Below are 10,415 nucleotides of genomic sequence, written 5' to 3'. Positions count from 1 at the left end.
ACACAAGGAACACGCTTTTCATTCTGCCTGTGAACTCGTACATTTACACGAGTTTTAAAACGTGCTACAAATGAGATATTTACACCGCGCTGATATGAGACATTGAAAAACCGTGACTGACACTACATTAAGGCCTCCGATATAAACACAGACACAATCATTCACCGAGCCCGTAATATGTACAGTACAATACGTAGAGAAAACAATTAAGGATCATCATTCGTATTTTGTCATGATTATGAATACGAGAATTTGCAGAAATTACTAAAGGAACGTGGATCATATGAATTATGATTAATTTTACAGAGCGTCAAAAGTAGATGATCTAATTGAGAGAAATAAACTAGGCTACGTTTAATTACCTTTATGCCACGAAACACTGTTGCCCAACTGGATCTGTAAAGTATTCATAAACTATTTGCGACGATATACCGACTCTTTGCCAAAGGAATGATGGTTGATAAAGTTTAAAAGTACGGCGCGTATACACTTTCCCCTGGAAGGTGCAAACTAGTGATAGTAAAGCTTTCTCTGTATACACTAGACAGGCGCGTAGGAATATACGCGGAGGAGGCGTCGTCAGCAGTTACCAGTTTTCAAAAAGCGCGGAGGGGCGGAAGGAAGGAGGCAAGGGGGGGGGGGGGGGGGGGGGGGGGGGGTGGGTGGTGGTGCTTATCATAACTTACTGCGATGGTCTTTAATTAAGACTTAAAAAAACAAAAACGAATCGAAGCCAGTGAACCAGTCTTCGTGACCCTGTTTATCCAGACTTTTCAAGAAATTATAAGACATAAACAGGAAAGGACTTTGGACAAGTTTATGTTCGAAATCTGAATGCCACACATTTTTAGCTTTCATCTAAAAAAGGAGTTACGGCAGAGGGATGCTCTGGCCGCACAGATGCACACAGGGATTATTGCAAGACGATGACTGAATCCCCCATCAATCATTTATGCAGGAAAAGAAGGAAATAAATCGTTTTTCTTTGTGGTTTTCTAACACACGTTTATAAGTTTACATAGAATCTGAAAAAAAAGATTCCAGATCTGTTTTGCAGAACTGATATTAGCAATTCAAGGGAATGAACAAAACAAGTCACGTAAGGCGAAATTACTACATTTAGTCAAGCTGTCGAACTCACGGAATGAAACTGAACGCACTGTAGTTTTTCACCAAGACAGTACAGCTTCGTCAATCCCCGCGAGAAGGAAATCGCTCACCTTCCACGTGCAAAACGCAGTGAAATTAACACGCCAGAATAGCGCAGTAGCGTATTGTGCTAAGCAGGAAAGCGCGCTTTTCTGTATTCTTGTTAACTTTCGGAGCTTGTTTTGAATACAACCTATCATATCTATATGTTTTTGGAATCAGGGAATGATAAAGAATCAGATGAAATCATTTTTGGATCGATTTCTTAAATTTTTATCGTAAGACTAATTAATCTATTTTCGTTAATGGTGATCACATTTTAAGAGTAAACATGACATATGTATATATTTTTAGATTCAGAATATGATGAAAAATACGATGCAAATTTTAAGTCTGTCTGCGAAAAATCGATTTTAGTGACAACTATAATGAGCAAACTCATTAATTAATTTTTAAGCCTCCAAGCTTCGTCGAAGATTACTTCACCAAAATGTCAACCAATTTGGTTGAAAAATGAGAGCGTGACAGTGCCGCCTCAACTTTCACGAAAAGCCGGATATGACGTCATCAAAGCTATTTATCAAAAAAATGAAAAAAACCGTCTGGAGATACCATACTCAGGATCTCTCATGTCAAGTTTCATGAAGATCGGTCCAGTAGTTTTCTCTGAATCGCTCTACACACAGACACACACAGACACACAGACACACACACACACAAAACTTGACTAAATGTAAAAACACAAAACAAGCGCCACATGAAATTTAACGTTCTGAACGGTCAGTCACGCAGCAACGACAGGGATCAGGGCTGAGTTGCGCGAAGCCAAAGTAGGTGCCACTCAAAAGGATGGTACGCAGCCGCGAGGTCTGATTGGTTGACATTGAGATTTGATGCCATTTCAACCAATCAGACCCCACGGTTTGTTCTCATCCAATTGGGTGACACCCACTTTCGCTTCGTGCACATCAGTCCTGGTGCGTTGGAGGGACGAACTATTGCCTTGAATCGGCACCGTGCACACATCAGTCTGTTCACTCGTTCTCTTTAAATCGTTGAAAGTCGACCTCGTTAATATTTTCAACCCCATAAGAATCTTTCCAATATCCACAATCTTTTATCACTAGTTTTTTTTCTCTCAGAAACTTTAATGTTGAGAGCTCAAACTTACCGAAAAAAGCTTGTTTCGCAGCATCTTGCTAGAATTCACTCAGTCAGATACAATACAGTCTAATTGCACTGGAAGGAAACTTAACATTAAAGAAAAAATAATCCTCTAACTAGAGTGCTACGAAGTTTGGGGGTTCGCGTTTACTAGGTAATATATCCTATGCACAGCATTTGACCCAAAGTGGGGTGTGGGTGTGGGCGTTAACTCGATACTTAGCGAGTACACTGTACTTGACGGTTACTTGTCATACACCTCTTAGAGGAGGCTGAACTCTCGAATGAAGGTGGCTAGCTTGGCGCAAACGTGTAAAGTTGCGCCAAACCACTGAGTACCTTTTTCCCTCGTTTGTTTGTTTGTTTGTTTGTTTGCTTAACGCCCAGCCGACCACGAAGAGCCATATCAGGGCGGTGCTGCTTCGACATTTAACGTGCGCCACACACAAGACAGAAGACAGAAGACAGAAGACACAGGCTTCATGTCTCACCCAGTCACATTATTCTGACACCGGACCAACCAGTCCTAGCACTAACCCCATAATGCCAGACGCCAGGCGGAGCAGCCACTAAATTGCCAATTTTAAAGTCTTAGGTATGACCCGGCCGGGGTTCGAACCCACGACCTCCCGATCACGGGGCGGACGCCTTACCACTAGGCCAACCGTGCCGGTTTTTCCATCGCGTTCCTAGTCATGTACATCAACACTGACCTATCCAGGCTTTTACTCGTCTCGATTCCCAGTCTACCTTGACTAAATGTAGAAGGAAAGGGAGGAACGAAGGAGCGAAGAAGGAAAGATATAAACAAAGCAAGAACTAATTGATGAAAAAAACAATCACAGGAGCAAAGAAACGTGAACAAGTTGAACACCATGTGTAATTTATGATTCAGCCGAGACAGGATAAAAGCATGAAGACACTCAAAGCTATATTTTTGCGTCCTTTGACCCACTCGTCCACACAAATGTAATTTCATGAGATTCTGTGGCGCACTGATAAGCTTTAATACAGACACGTGACAATAGTTACACTGCATGGCATTGCACGATTGCGAGTTTAAAAAGTGAAAGAAAATACAGTTTCCCGTTTCCTAAGCGAATCAGCAAAGTTCGTTCGCAATACAGACTATGTAACACTGATTCGTGTTTAATTCGTATGTCCTCAACCTAACCCACCTACCTATCAACCCAGGGAAGAGAATTCTCACGCACGATAATTAAAACTGTTTTCTTCAATATAGCACCAGTGTCTGGCAGCTAATACTTTTGGATATAAACTGTTATACTACCATAAAAGCACTCAACTGCTTTCCAGTCAAAACATCAATTCCGCCAGGACGCAAGAAAAAAAAGCTAGTGAGCTTCACAGTACTCCAAAACAAACCGTCTTCTTTAAAAATAATGTATGAATGTTGACGGAAGCATTCCTGTAAAAACTGTACCCATAAAAATGTGAAACAAAAACCTAGAAATATTAGATTACGTGGTAACCCGTTTGCTCACATTCGATGCAGTTACAAACAATGCAAGTTTTACATTTCGCTGTTACAATAAAAAGGTACAAAAAATATCGTTTACTCAGATTGTCGTATATTCACGTTTAAATGCATAATTGTCAAAATGTGAATAAAACGAAGATCAGTCAGCAATGGGCGAAAGCCGGATGTTTAGTTGGTAATGTTGTTTTGTATCGTCCATACAACCGAAATGGCTTTCGGCATCGGAGGAAAGCAGGAAAGAAATTGTCAACAGCAGTGGGGGTGGGGTGGGTGCGGGGCGGGTGGTGGTGGAGGTGGGGGGTGGGGGGGTGTTGTTATGTTAGAGCTTAAACAGGCTCATGTATTGCATCCCAAAGCAGACGAATAGTTGTTAAGTAGTTTTCTTTAGAAGCATTTGAAAAGTAACAATAAAGACGAAAGTTATTGGTAAACAAATCACAGAGTTCCGGAATTGTGCGAATTTAAAAAAACCGAGTATCATCAATGTAAAGATCGTTTTTTTTATTTTGTTTATTGCTTCTTAAGTGTTTTGTACGATTGTCTTGTTATTATGATTGTTCTTATGATTGTTCTTATTCTGCTTCGTCTACATAATTCAGTTATCATGTGGAATTAAACTAGTTTCAAATCTTATCGTTTGATCTCCTTTCACATAGGCTAAACATAATCATCATCCGCTTACGATTGAGCAAACCCGTTATGATCTCGCCATTTCACGCACAAAAGTAGGAAAATCAGTTTACGCTTTCTTCTGATAATACATATTTTGTTTTGCAAGTGTAACCGAGTGCCGAAACACTACGATCACCTCGGGAGGCGAAGTGCAATCAAACAGGATTTAAAATGTTAGGGCCAATTTCTTAGCCCTATAAAAACTGTTATGCAAACCCGAAGGTTTCCATGAACATACAGACAATCGGAAACCACCAGACCCCATCACAAACATAATTCCACAACCAACCGGTGTTGACTTAAAGGCCAACAGCTCGGGTGCAGAGTCTGCTGTGAAAGGAGCGGTAGCCTCCCCTGTCACAATCGCCCCCGTTTGAATGAACTTCGTCCCGAAGTTCCGAACCGGGGGACCACTGTCCATCCCAAGTTCGCAGAATGGGAACAGCACGAAAATGTTCAGTGGTCATATTATGGCATTACCTGAACATATCATGCCGAGTCCCATCATGCTCGCAGCGCCAGATGTAACCGAGTGCCGAAACACCACAATCACCTTTGAAGGCAAAGTCCACTCAAATGGGATTGAGAATAACTGTTATGGCTTCTCGAAGGAAGGCCTGAACATCCAGACAATCGGAAACCACCAGACCCCATCACAAACATAATTCCACAACCAACCGGTGTTGACTTAAAGGCAACAACTAGGGTGCAGAGTCTGCTGTGAAAGGAGCGGTAGCCTCTCCTGTCACACACGTTTAACTTCAAAGAACATTTTTGTGTGAAAATTAAGCAAACTGAGGTAGGTGTAAACATTCGAACATCCTGCCAATGAAAAAGACTGTCTCAGCTGATCAAATAAACATGCAATGGTAACACAACAAAAGACCACACAACTCCAAATAATAAATACATCACGCACTGCGAACCATTCCATTGGTGCACAGGGAACTCAATGAAAGCAAGGATAAGGAAAAGTACAAACACATTCTCCAGTAAACACTGTTAATCCCTTAAAAATGGCAGCCTCGGTCATTAACAGCTTCAGACAAAAATGACAACAATGAAAAGAACAATCAAACACGTGACGGTAAAATCATTTACGTTTCACAAATAGAAACACAACAAAATGGCCACCGAGAGACATTCTCCCCATCGTGACTTTGGTAAGAAGAAACAGAACGCTTTGAATCATTGTTCCAGGTTGAACAAACATGGTTCTGTCCGTGTGTTTTTGTCTTTTTGTTCCTTGTCCTTTATTCGGTAGCCAAGGTTGTGTGTCAGCCTTTTGAAGCAGGCTCTTTGCTGCCTCTGGGTCACAGTCTTTGAAGCCTGTCTGAGGTAATGAATCATTGATTGCACATGCGCATCGAAACAACTTCCTGTCAGGACTTCCATAGTCTGTGAAGTCCGCGAAAAATCCTGGAATGTTTTGTGTGGGCAAAACAGAACACAAAGGCAATTCATTGTTTGCCAAAGCTTGACGCATAATCAGCACATTAAACGTTAATGTTACTGCGTGTGCTCACTCACAACCATTACAAGCAACAGTAGCTTATCTTTTCCCATTCCAAAACGTGTTTTATTTTGTTTTTGTTTTTTAAATTGTCTACACATCTTAAATGTATGGCTTCTTGAGTACCCTGCTATAATTTATGTTTAAATTCGGAGAACGTCTCAAAACAATACTCACAACATTATGAAAGATTCGTTCAGCCTTACCTAAACTCGGCAATTACTTTGAGTATCGAGTGCTTTGCATAAGACTTATTCAGCATACTGTTATCTTCGCTAATATACACCGTTGCAGAAATTTTGTTATTCATCTAAAGTTGCGTTTTATTTTCGTCACTGAACCGGGAAAGAGTTTTTTCTTCTCATGTAACTAATTCCAGTCACTGCCCAAAGCTAGTAAACTTACATTTGAAGCATGTTCAATACACACAGTAAATCCACATCTTTTAAGCATTCATGACATTTCTTCACCTCACTGGCTACAGTCACCGCTCGAAGACAGAAACAATACGTTTGAAGCACATTCTTTGAAGCACATTCTTTTCGCGGCAGATCCGACGAGTGTAGCCATTCACTATACTGCAGACCGCGTATCAAACCAAAAAAGATGACATGAGTAGGTTGTTCCTTTTGCATTACTTCCGAACCTTGTATGTATTCACAATAAACATGCGGCTGCCAAACCACTGTCAAACATCCTTGAACACACATGCCAAGAATAAAGCTTGAGTGATAGCTTCATTGTGAAGCACACTTCTTAATGTTCAGCACACCATACAATGGTCATTACACCTCAAATGTAGCAACAGATTCACAACTTCATCTTTGGTGTTGTCGGTCAGTTTGAGGATTATGAGAAAACTCCAAGGACTTTAAAAGATTTCACAGAAACGAAGTTTACAACACCTCTTAGACATGCAGCACACGACGCGTCTTGTTGCACGAGGTTACGAGTAGAGCCCCATATGCAGAGAGAAATACAAACGGTACAAAACGGCGAAGACATGCTTCTCCAAGCACACACAGAAACTATTGATATATTTCCGAGTCAATGCACATCAATCTTGAAAGTTGTGGGTAAATTGATGTGCAGATTGCTCAATGTAAAACCTGCAGACTTTTGATGCAGTCTCCAGAAGTGAGTTGTTTGTGCTTGTTCGCGTTTCACAGCCTTTTACAGCTGGATCTAGCTAGCACCAGCATAGTCTATCTGCTATTCGATATTTATTGAGTTCACAGTGCTGCCATTATAGTCCCGTCTCCGGATCAAAGCCTTCGATGACGTGTGCTCATATCCAGGAAGAAGCTGACAGTACTTCCACAACACGAAGTGATCCTCCAGGCAGACCTGGTGTGAAACGTTTTAGAACAACTCACGAAGTCCTTTTACCTCCACCATTCTGCTAACACGCTGGTTGCTCCTTTTCGAAAACAGCCCCGTAAGTAGCTGACATCACTGTTAATAACGAACTGTGATACTGTTCAGTAGTTATGGCTTTAGATGAAGACTGCAAAGGGACCCGTATTATAGTCCATGCTAGCACTGTGAAAGACCCCCATGGAGCAAGGACCGTGCAGTCAGCGTCAAATCCAGTGGCTAGTGATGAAACTTCGAAAGCAGTTAGCCACGCTTGGTTCTGGTGTGTTTCAAAACGCTTCTAGAGTTGGAATTCAAAGGAAAATGTTCTTTTTCTGATGACGCAAGCTGGCAGGCTGACAGTTTAAACGGCACAACCTGAACAACGTATTGTACCATACGAGGCAGAGTGACTCCAAGGTTCCGATGCACAGGGTCACCATAGACGTCTCAACAATCACCGTCGAGTCCCGATGTGCAGCATAGGGACCTCTTATCTATCATGACAACACTCATAGCAGTGTCATTGGTCAACCAGTGTCAAGGATGTGAAAGTTCAGGGTCACTGCAGGATCATACAGGACTCTATCCACCGTACACACACGACGAAAAGCGCATACAGGAGCCATCGGGGAACCCCGCCTGGTGGCCGTGGTGCTGAGAAGAAAGATGTCGCTCCCCCCGGGTGGCCCTTGTGTGTTCCTGCACAGTAGACACAGGTCATCTTTATGCTACTTAATATAAACATAGGTCAACTGTATGGTACTTAATAAAGACATAGGTCATCTGTATGGTACTTATATAGACATGTCATCTGTATGGTACTTAATATAACCATATGTCATCTGTATGGTACTTAATATAGACATATATAGCTATTCTGATGGACACGTGGGGGAATTCGGGGGTTGTGATTGGATGGTCTCACACATCCCTTTTCCGATCATCAAAGCATAATGCTACGGAAGTCGGCCATTTTTACCAATATCCAAAAGCATATTAGCAATAACAAAGACGCATGGTTCCGGTTTCTTCCACGTATATAAAGTACACGCATACCTCGCCAGGTTTGTTTCTGTGACTAGTCGACAGACGATGCCATTTGCTTTGTGTGTGTTTTTGTTGTTGCTTACTGTACATGACATACATTACGTGTAAAATCCAGTTCTTTAACAGGCAATAAACCTTGCAAATTTCCAGAAGCTGCAATCTGAAGCGACCTATCTCTGATTCTAGCAGACGATCTCTCCAATGTTTAATACAAAATCAGCAAACTCTCCTGTCACATAGAACGTCCATTGTATAGTGCATTGTTGAAATGAAGTTACCGGTCTGAAACATTTAGTCGTTTCTTCTGAGACAATCCTTGTTCTCTTATCATCTACAGATTTACCGCAGTCTTCACCACGCGAATTCCCAACAGAAGTCAGACTTTCGAACATACAATCTACGTAGGAAAGCATGATACGTCATGACGTCATATGATTCCTAGCATATTGACGTAATGCTAAACATCCGGTTATCCCGAGTTTTCTCCGTAATACATGTCCGTGGGTTTTTCAATGTTCGGTTATTTCCGTGGCTTCATGCGGAAAGGGAACCGTCGTCTGCAATCAACGACATGGACCATTTTGGTACTTGTTGCTGACAAAAACATGATTTTAACACATAATTTAATGTCAGAATAGCAATATAAACGCTATTGTGTTTTTATCGTAGCAATAGGGCCCGATATTTAGACTCGAACAAGTATAATGCGACTCGTCGGGCCCAATTGCTAGGCTAAGAACACAATAGCTGTTAATGTCATCTGTATGGTACTTAATGTAAACATATGTCATCTGTATGGTACTTAATATAAACATAAGTCATCTGTATGGTACTTAATATAAACATATGTCATCTGTAAGCTACTTAATATGAATATTATGTCATCTGTATGCTACTTAATATAAACGTATGTCATCTGTATGGTACTAAATATAAACATATGTCATCTATATGGTACTTAATATAAACATATGTCATCTGTGTGGTACTTAATATAAACATATGTCATCTGTATGCTACTTAATATAGAGCTTGCGGGGAGAACGACCGAAAGTACGAAACTGTGACAATGGCACAACATAACATGACATGATTAACACACCGAGGGTGTCACGTCACGCCATATGAGCCTTCACCAAGTCTTCATTAAACCGACATTATCTAAAACAGAATACGGCGCACTGCCAAAAAATAAGACAGTTCAGACGACCGTGAAACCAGCTAAATGTTACATGTGTACCATGAGATCCAAAAAGTTGACAGGAAAAAAACTAATGACAGGTTTCTTTTAGCTTCTCCTATATGACTTCAAGCAAGCAACCAATCTTCTCACTCCCCCCCCCCCCCCCCCAAATTCCCCCCTCCTCATCAGTCCCTTCATTTCGACTCCCCCCTTCAAATCTATCAAAATGTTTTGCATCATCATACTGACCCAGTTCGGGCTCTAAAACGACTTTACACACACCTCCACTGAAAACATCGCAATCTTTCTGCCATGAATCAAATGGAAAAGTACCTGCTTGTTTATCCGGAAATAGACAAGATTCTCACTCTTGTTTTCCCCTCAGCAGTAAAACAGTAAGTACAAATACCACCATACTATAAATATCCCCATGAATTCTTTTTCCAAGTAAAAACTACACAATCACGAAGACATAAACTTTTCAGCGGAATTTTTCCAGCACAATGGTATAACCATACAAACACGAACCGAATTAACTGTAAATACCGTGGGGGAGAGGTTTGCGTCAATACAGAATTATGGTCTTCGTACAGGGGGTTATTCCTTACCTCTTTTGACGTTGTAGGTGTCAGCTGAAACAGACAAAAGGTGAGAAAACATCAGTTACAGTTGGAACGCTCCATCATTGTGACATGTGAATGCAGAAGCATTGTACAATGAGAGAAAGATCAACGCAAACAAATACTTAAAACAATGTTACGGAGCTCCCGAAGCGCGAATCTATTTCTCGTTTTGTTGCATACTGTCTGAGATGAATTTTGCAGCTG

At 41.2% G+C, this 10,415-nt stretch overlaps 1 pseudogene; it reads right to left on the bottom strand.

Annotated features, from left to right (window-relative positions):
- Positions 1–5,187: 5,187 nt before the first annotated feature.
- The window catches only part of LOC138951083 (lachesin-like), a 65,457-nt pseudogene continuing 60,229 nt past the window's right edge, over positions 5,188–10,415 (bottom strand).

Source organism: Littorina saxatilis, linkage group LG1 (assembly GCF_037325665.1).
Source record: "Littorina saxatilis isolate snail1 linkage group LG1, US_GU_Lsax_2.0, whole genome shotgun sequence".
NCBI classification, from domain to species: domain Eukaryota; kingdom Metazoa; phylum Mollusca; class Gastropoda; order Littorinimorpha; family Littorinidae; genus Littorina; species Littorina saxatilis.
The sequence above is the reverse complement of the archived record's forward strand: the minus strand, read 5'-3'. Positions and strand labels throughout refer to the sequence as shown.